Genomic DNA, 9,354 nt, shown 5'->3' with positions numbered 1-9,354 from the left:
TATATATATATATATCTTAAAACTTAAATTTATATATAAAAAAAGTACATTACATATTCCGATAATAGAAAATAAAAAATATGAAAATATTATCTGTTGTAATTAGGGATTTTATTTTATCAACTAAGATTCTCTTTAGGTTTATAAATCCCTTGACCCTCGTAGAACAAGAGAAGTCGACAAGATCGATTTTTAATAATAGTCTTTAGGGATCGTTGAGAATCCGGAAGGCGTTCTTTGCGAAAAATTTTCTTACGTAATGACATAAGAATTTGACGAAAATTAATATCTGAGAAAATTTTAGTTTTAATATTTTTTTATATTTAGACTTGTTAAACGAGTCTTAAAAATTAAAAATTATATAAGTCACACAGTGCGCTATGCAAAATTTTGTTATGTTCTTACATCACGATTCTTTTTAATTTTTAATATCATCTTAACTTTTTATTACCATCGAAGTTTGAAATGTCATTGGTTGTAGACACTAAAAAGAAATTAAATTTTCCTATATAGAAAGAAACTAAATTGCATTTTCATTGTACTTTGAACTCTGACAGTAACAAAGTGAGTAAAATGCTGCGAGACGATGACGTATTTGACAACTTGCAAAGAAGTTATACATGCGATAATTACCTGTCTATCGTTAAATATTATTACTTTTTATAACGTCAGTATATTATTTATTGTGCTTGTTACAACGTCAATACACATCATCGTATCACGAATAAATAAAAGCAAATAGCAAGAAAAAATATAGCTTTTCGTAATTAACGTTATAAAATGTATAAAATAATACGAAAGTAGTTTTAAAAGATTATTTTATAAACTCAAAAATTGTCTGTTCGAAAGTTACAGTAATTGTATAAATTTTTTTTCCTTTATATTTTTCCATATATTTTTTTCCACTATAGGAAAGTTTCAAGAGAAATATATACAATAAGAATTTAATTTATAACTGTGATAAAATTGTATATGCAAAATTTGATTAATTTATTTTATTAATGCTGTTAATAGATATCACAAGAGCAACTGTAACCCAATCTCTCGAGTTAAATAACATTTTGTTATAAATAACATTTTTAACTTAATGTATGTCAAAATGTAAATCAGTCCATTTTTGTTCGTTTTAAAGTAAACGTCCAATTAACGTTCACATTAAGGTATGCATTTAGTAAATAATAAATTACATTTCAGTCAAATATAATACATTTTTTGAGTTTAATTCCATTATTTTAATTAAATAAACGATACATTGATTAACAGTGGCGATCTGTAGAAATAATAAAAAATAATTTGGATACAATTTGGTACTATAAATTGGTACTATAAATTTAACGATAAATTATCAATTATCAAGTTCGGTAAATCGTAAAATGAATTCATTTGATAATTTTGTATGATATGTTGCGCAACATGTTTTGTTACATTTTGGATTTTGATTTGCAACTAAGTAATTTTTAAATTTTTGCTTTTCTAGTATGCTTCAATTCTAAATTTAACATCAATTTTTAATGTTTCTTCCAGATGAATAATTTTTTAGTTGAATGCTTTTTCTTTAATTCCTTTTCTTTAACTGTTTTTGTATGAATTGTGTTTTAAACATTAATTCGGTAACAAAAAATAGAACATTGAAAATAAAAAAAGAATAGTAGAAATAAAAAAATAAATTCAATTTTAAAAGACTTTAAAAATTTACATTGTATTAAAAATAGATATGAACTTAATTTCGTGTAACTGCGACCACATGATTGGAATAGTTTTATTAATCTAACAAGTTTTCTCGTAGTACGAAGCCACAATCGTTAAAAGAATTACAATACTCAAATAAGAAATAAAAGTAGCTTTCTTCCACAGCAAACGACATTCTATTACATAGAAATGACGAAATAATGGAAATGTTACGATGGGAATTTAAAAAGTCATTTTTATAAGATTGATGAAAGCGCAAAGAAAAAGACTTCAACTGTAATTGAAGAAAAAGAATAGATTTACTGAGAAATTTCAAATAATACTATTACCATTCCAAAATCTCTTTACATCTTTATACATACATTTCCTACTTCAGTAAACCAATTTAGATTTGATACATTCTAGGAAGGAATCTTGTATACAACATAGAACGCGAAATTGCGAAATAGGGATTAATATTATAAATATAATTTCATAAGATCGCGGAAATATAAAATGCGGGACGCGATTCTCGCGGTTTTTTACTTTTGCAATTTTCTCTGCGGAATTAAACGGGAACGCAACCGATTAAATATAAAATGCAATAGAATTTCTTCTGATTCTTCTTCTTTTGATTTCATACTCGTTCATTTTTAGCTGCGTGAAATCTCGTTACGAGCAGTGATCGTTATTGCATGTATAACAGTGGCTGTATTGAATTGTTTCGGACTATGCCGTGACTATATCGTGTAAGACAAACAAAAAAAAACTTAAAAATTAAACAGACAGTAAAACAAATTAACAAATAAAATTTTAATACGTTCTAATTCTTATAATTAAATATTGTTGTTCGCGTTAATAAATAAATGTAAATATAAATAAATGTAAATGTATAAATATTTTGAGCGCGAATATATTGAGAGCGAAAAGTTTGCTAAAATGATTCATCAAACTCTATTTTCACTCGTTGCACACTGTCAACAATTTATCTATGGTTACGGTTATTCGAGAAGTTTTCTAATTTGTCAGAACGACAGAATATTCACCCGGTTTTCCTTACAATTGGCTATCATTAAAAGGTCATAGCCGTCGACGAGCTCGCAGAAGTTTACAGGCCGAATACTCATGACGATTTAGGTACTGCTTGCACAAATATTGTCCATCCTTGTGCACAATTGGTGCAAAACTCTTGTGATTTTACTGGCCATGTTGTCGCTTTTACAAAGTTCACTTTTGCCCGTTATTAAATAGTTCATTAGAATGTTGTGATAAAGGTTGTGATAAAGGTTAAGTAGAAATAATGATGCATAGCCAGCCTTCGTTAGAGCGAGCATAGTTAGTTACTTAAAAGAAAGTGTTTAAAACTTATGAGGTGGGACGTTTAGAAATCTCTTGCAACTTTCCCGAAACGAAATACATGTAAAAAACGTAGAAAGAATAAAATCTGCGTTGTTGTGAAAAAAAAAAGCAGTGAAAGCTATTACAAGTTTTCCAGCGACTGTCTAAATAAAGTTCTCGCTAACAAGATGTAAACAAAACTCTAAGTGGATATACGTGAAACTTATATACGTACATTCTTATCGCGTTTCTATAGTCACTCGGAGCTAAGATATATAACAAAGTACAAATTTGATTTAAGTTCTTGTTCTTAAGTTTGTATTCCTTAGAGAAACATCCTAAAAATGCCTTTTTCTGCCTTTAAGCATGTCGCGGTATCTATATTATCAAAATAACTGTCTGCTATTTGCCGAACATATATCTCTACAGAGCGTATATACGAATGCATACATATACGTGTATTTAATTTTTTATTCTCTGTGTAAACATTGATCATCGAACAGTTATTTCACATTCTCTTTTATCGTTCATAGTTACAACTGCAACTATTATTACAACAGTTGAATTATACGTAATTGAAGTTTGCTTTGATCCGTGATTAGGAAATGTAAAAAAAGATATTTCACTTTTATAAGATATTAAAAAAATTTATGTTGAAAATTTTTTTATATTATTACAAAGTTTAAAACTTTATCGTCAAAAGTTTTGATTGAACTTTATTATGGATGTTCCTCAAAATACATCAATAAATAAGTTATGGGCTGATCATAGCAAGTTTCAGTTAAAATACGTGGCTACTACAATATTTTAAACTATTTTACAATATTGAAATTATTGAAATTATTGATTCTTTTTACAAGAGAAAGAGATAACATTTACAAGTGTTTCCTTGATATAAAAGGAAATTTCACTTATAAATTATTGCGTATTGTACGTAATAAATATATACTGTAAATTACTCAGCTGTGACTGGTTTCTCCGTGAGATTAGTTGAGATAATTGGATGAGCAGCCTGAAGGCAGAGCGTGAAACTGCATGTGGGGTTGGATGACGTTGATTTTATGAAATTAGGCGGACAAGGTAAATCGAGAAGCGATAAACCTGCTGCTAACGCGAACTTTGACAGTACGTTGACCTACGCTTGTCCAGTTGTATGGCTGGTGGTATAAATCAATATTAATTTTGCTAATTATGTTCTATCCTATTACGATAGTAATATCGATAATAATATCGATGTGCCGAGAAACAGCCGTTATTTCCGCTGAACGAACGCACCTTGCGCTTTAATTAATTGGTATGCGATCGTTAAAATCCTTTCCATCGTAACGTAGTATCGGTTTCACGCATAAGTACTAAAATATTTTCTATAAGACGAATGAAATGTTAGCAGTGTTATGTCATACATCTTATGATTATATTTATGTATTACTTATGTTAAGTTTATATAAATCTTTTTTGCTTAGACAATAAACGCAATATAAAATGTATAAGTTATATAAATTGAATAATACAATACAGGAAGAAATAATTAAGTTATTAGTTTATAATTGTTAATATTTTTAACTTTAATATTGTTAAATAAAAATAAGCGAGATAGAAGCTTTGTGCAGTATAGTGCAACGACAATGATCCATAGATAATTTATACAATATAATCACGTAAAACATAGTTTACATCGTAAATATAGATTGTTATATTTTATTTTACGTAACGCATAAAACTCGAGTGTTAGGAAACTAGTATAATCTTGATAGTGTTTTCTGACACACACACACACACACACACACACACACACACACCCACACACACAGACACACACACACACACACACACACAGACACACACACCCACACACACAGACACACACACACACACACACACACGTGTCTCTTGTAAGCATCTGGGTAAATAGATCGTAACGTTACTTGAATTTATGTAGCGTTGTCAATTATTTGATCAAAATTTTAAGACTGTGGAATTTGAAGATAGTTTTTCTTCAATAAAAAAGGATAAATTCTATGCTATGTTTCACTTCATGGTACATATAATATATGAGGATTAAAAAAACTCTTATCATATTTTGAGATTAGCAAGACTGTTTATCGTGAGGCTCAAAGTTCATCCGACACACGCATAGTTTGCGGCGTCATAATTTAACCGGTGTATTTTGCGAACAACCAAGGGCGGAGCAACATCAATTTCCTTAATTACGTCAGTCGTGTTCTGATATATTAGGCCAGTAATTTTGACATTGTAATTTCGGGAGCGGCCGTTACTCAGTTTCATTGCCTAAGGACGGGCGCAGTTCTAGACTATAGCATAAGCTTTGAAACTAAGTAGTAAATTCCTTACACTTTGAAGAAAAAGCCTTGCGCGTTTCTGGATCGAAAAAAAGGATTCGTTCAGCGATATTTCGAATATTCGGCAAAGGTTTGAAAGTAATTTGGTTTCCTCAATTACAGTGGATCTATCAACGTAGACGAAATGTGTGTTTCCAAATTTTCTCATTAAAATTTTTTCATTCTTATTTTTTCAATAATTATACAAATTAGGGAACACCGATTTAATATTGTAATTGTAAGAAAATTATAATATTGACTGTTCTTGTATAAAAAAGCATCTTTACTAGGATAATCCATATATAATCATGAATATAATTTTCGAAACTATTTATAAAAAAGCAACTACAAACAATATAAATACTTGGTTATAAACAATATATGTATATAATATATATCATATAATATATCGTTATAAACAATATTTAATATATTGGGTCGTCCGGAAAGTTCGTGCCGATGTTGAAGGAAAAGTGAAATTTTCAGAAAAATTTTAATTTAATAAATGTATACTAAAATTTAAATTTTAGTCACGAATTTTTCGGACGACCCAATATCTATATATATTTTTTCAAAACTATATTTATAATTATCAACGGGTTATTTTATTGCAGTAAAGATAATTTTCCACAATAACTTTCAAAATTATAATTTTATTTCCTTACAACTATAACATTAAATTATTGTTTGGATAAATATAACATATATTACATATTTTATGATACATTTGTTACATTTTGTTGGTCAAAAGATTCACGTTAAAAAGAAAGTTTACAGCACTTGTAGAATCATACTTTATAAAAGATATCGCGAAGTTTTCAAAGAAAATATACTTCAAACATTTAAGAACATATTTTCAGCGCAAGAAAGAAGACTGAGAGAGGGTTTTTTGATCACGTTTACCAGCTTATGTTCGCCTTGTGAATATCAGTGTTTAGCAGTGGTAACAAACATGACATGATCGATTTATGCGAATTGCACACATCATTTATGTGTCGTCAAATCAGAAATATGATGGTTGCAAGCGCCAGACGCGATCCGTGCAATTATGGTTGCGGTTATTCGATAGGTTGACACAGAGTACTCTCTCATTGTGGATATATACGGCTTTAATTTAAACTATATGCTTTGAAACGTTACAGAGAAGTGCTTACACGTATGGATGGCATGTGGGGCGTACCGTGGAAGAAAACTCGACGACGAATATGCTGAATTTGATTTCAAAGCTTTAAAGTATGACACGATTGCCATAATTTGCGAAATTACCTCCGTATTGTCGCAAACAATTTACGTTCCCTAGCAACGTTGCGACGCGATATGCATATTAATGAATCTATAACTGAAACGATAAGGACATTAAAGGAAGCTAACGCTCGGAAAGATTGTATTGCCGAAAGAATACAAATTAACTCATTAAATTGCGAAACGCGTCAAATAATATCCTTTATATTAATGTGTTTGTTTTGTTTCATCATGTTTTAGTTTGCTATTATTTTATTTTTCCACATAGAAAATTCCTCTCAGCTCGGTAAACTGAAGACAAGCAACGGTAGAGTACGACGCTACGCGTTGAATTTTTATTAAGAGCCATGAATTATGTGATGTTAGTCTGAGCCTCTTGCATAGACATGTGAAGAGATGTAATTAACACCGTTATTGAATGTGCGTTTTCTTCTACGAAGAGAGTAATTAATGGTATTATAGATCTAATCCTTTTAGGCCGGAGCGAAGTTGCGAAACCTCGGTAATTGTGCTGTCCGTCTACCCTGCCATAAGTAATTAATATGTATTGAACGAAGGATTGTGATCATCCTCGTTTATCACCCTCGAGAGTGTGCGTAAAAATCCAAGCTATAACATAAAGTTTTTATTTAAAGCACGCGAAAGTCTTGGAAGCCGTTATTTATAGTATAGATATTCTTGAAAGAGAGACGAGAAGGAGATATGGAAGGAGTATGAAAGAGAATAAAGATTAAATTGTTCGCAAAGAATAAACGAACTGCCTAATCTCATACGAAGTAATTTTTATATTTTATTTTATTCAGAAAAAATATTGATATAGCCTTTTTATCATTTTTCTTTTGTGAAGAGAGAGAGAGAGAGAGAGAGAGAGAGAGAGAGAGAGAGAGAGAGAGAAAGAAATGTGGTCATAAATGTATTATTCGGAATTTGGAATTTTTTGCTAACAATGAAACAGTGCAGTAATATATATTTTTCCCGATTGTTCCGCGATGGTACACGTGAGAATCCACAGTTTTGACTTGCCAAAGTGCGACGCATGCAAAGTGAATGTTTTAAATTACGTTGTGCCCGTTAACCATGATTCGGTCAGCTCGCAGCCTTTTTTTGGAAAAAGCGGAAAACGGGTTTCAGAAAATATTACGTTCTCTCGCTAAAAGTTTCATCCGTTAAATTACATTTTCATCTCCTGCTGATAACTAGGTTCCGCCAGTTTTTCCACAGTTAAAAGAAACGAGTCGTACAAAAAATTCAATTACTACAATAGATGTCGACGATGAAGACATAGTTTCGTTCAATCAGTTTCTCCTTCAATTGCATCGCGATTCATGCCGTTTCGATTGTATCGGTCACAAACGCGTGTCGCGGAAGTTGGGAAATAAATGCTTATAGGACATCTTTGGTCCATATATCACCGTTTGAAATAAATTACACCGCTGTCGTGGATTAACTCAACGACGAAATTCTCGTTAGTTTCGATGTCGAAAAAAAAAAATGAAAAAGGAAATTAAAAGAGCTGTGGAAGGCGGCGAGTATACAACATCGTGTTTGCGACACCGTAACGGTCATGCTACATGACGCGCGAACTGGTCCATGCGTCTGAATAATATATGGCGACCACGATACTGGGCGCCCCGCAATGTCGCAATGTCATTACACCAGCTTAAGAGCACGTAGCCGATACTTCGTAATCGTTAAGCCACCGATGTTCTAACCATAGCAACGGCTTTATTGGATTCGCGCGGCTTTATGGCGACTGTTGCACGAAGCTGCAATTGCTAAGCACGTAGCGTATAAAAGTGTTTAACCAACGTTGTGACCGAAATGGAATTGTTTTGAGAAGATAATTTTAAAAATTAAGAAGAAAAAAGAAAAACAAATCAGCTAAATATGAAATATTTACTGATCTTTTTTTAAATAAACTAGCCAACGAAGTTATAATTTCTTCTTATGATTTCTTCTTTGTTAAATGAAGAAGAAATGTCTAAGTTTTATTCCTCAATTTTTTCTCCATAAAAATATTAAGATTTGTGCGATCATTTTAATTCTCTGGTTTACTTACTTGTAATGCCAATATTCCATTCGCTCTGGCATTCGGAAATTGCGCAGGATGGAAAGCATTATTTCTTGCATGGAACAATCATCTACAACACATCGATTAACAGATATCTGTTGGAACGTTTCCGGGAGCGACAACGCAATAACGAAACAGCTAGACATAAACGTCAGTATCTGGAGAGCGCGGTATGTGTTTGTATGTTTGTTTCTCATTGTCGTGGGAATAATCAACAGAGGCACGGAGAATTATCTTAAAGTTAACCTTCTACATAATCGGACCTGAGATGCGACAGCAGGATATCGCGTCGCCAAACGGTACCTCCGCATTTGCAGCGCATCCTAAACACCATATTGTTGCGTTTGCGGTTCGAGGGAACGTTCAGTATGCTCGGCACACTATGTTGTCGATAATTCAGCATTTATTGCATAACTATAATACAACGGCCTGCTTATGAATATTCCTTTATGCAGGCCTTGGGTCTGCATCCTCATTAACTCCTTCGTTACATACAGTTACCCACGCTCACACAGTCAACGACCAAATATTGATAGTCTATGCATTCTCATTCCATTGAGTACACTTATCGATTTTACGTAGAACATCTTTTGAATTATGTAATTATTCCATAATATATTCAAATTAACGATCAATATAAATATAGTTATGCTAAAAACTAAAAACTAAAAAATTTCCTAAAAATTTATATAATAT

General features: G+C 31.5%; 1 protein-coding gene across 1 annotated transcript in view; it reads left to right on the top strand.

Moving 5' to 3' along the window:
* LOC108685366 overlaps nucleotides 1-9,354 on the top strand; it is a 151,369-nt gene that overhangs the window by 66,285 nt on the left and 75,730 nt on the right. The window lies entirely within an intron of this gene.

Source organism: Atta colombica, unplaced genomic scaffold, assembly GCF_001594045.1.
Source record: "Atta colombica isolate Treedump-2 unplaced genomic scaffold, Acol1.0 scaffold100, whole genome shotgun sequence".
NCBI lineage: Eukaryota > Metazoa > Arthropoda > Insecta > Hymenoptera > Formicidae > Atta > Atta colombica.
The sequence above is the reverse complement of the archived record's forward strand: the minus strand, read 5'-3'. Positions and strand labels throughout refer to the sequence as shown.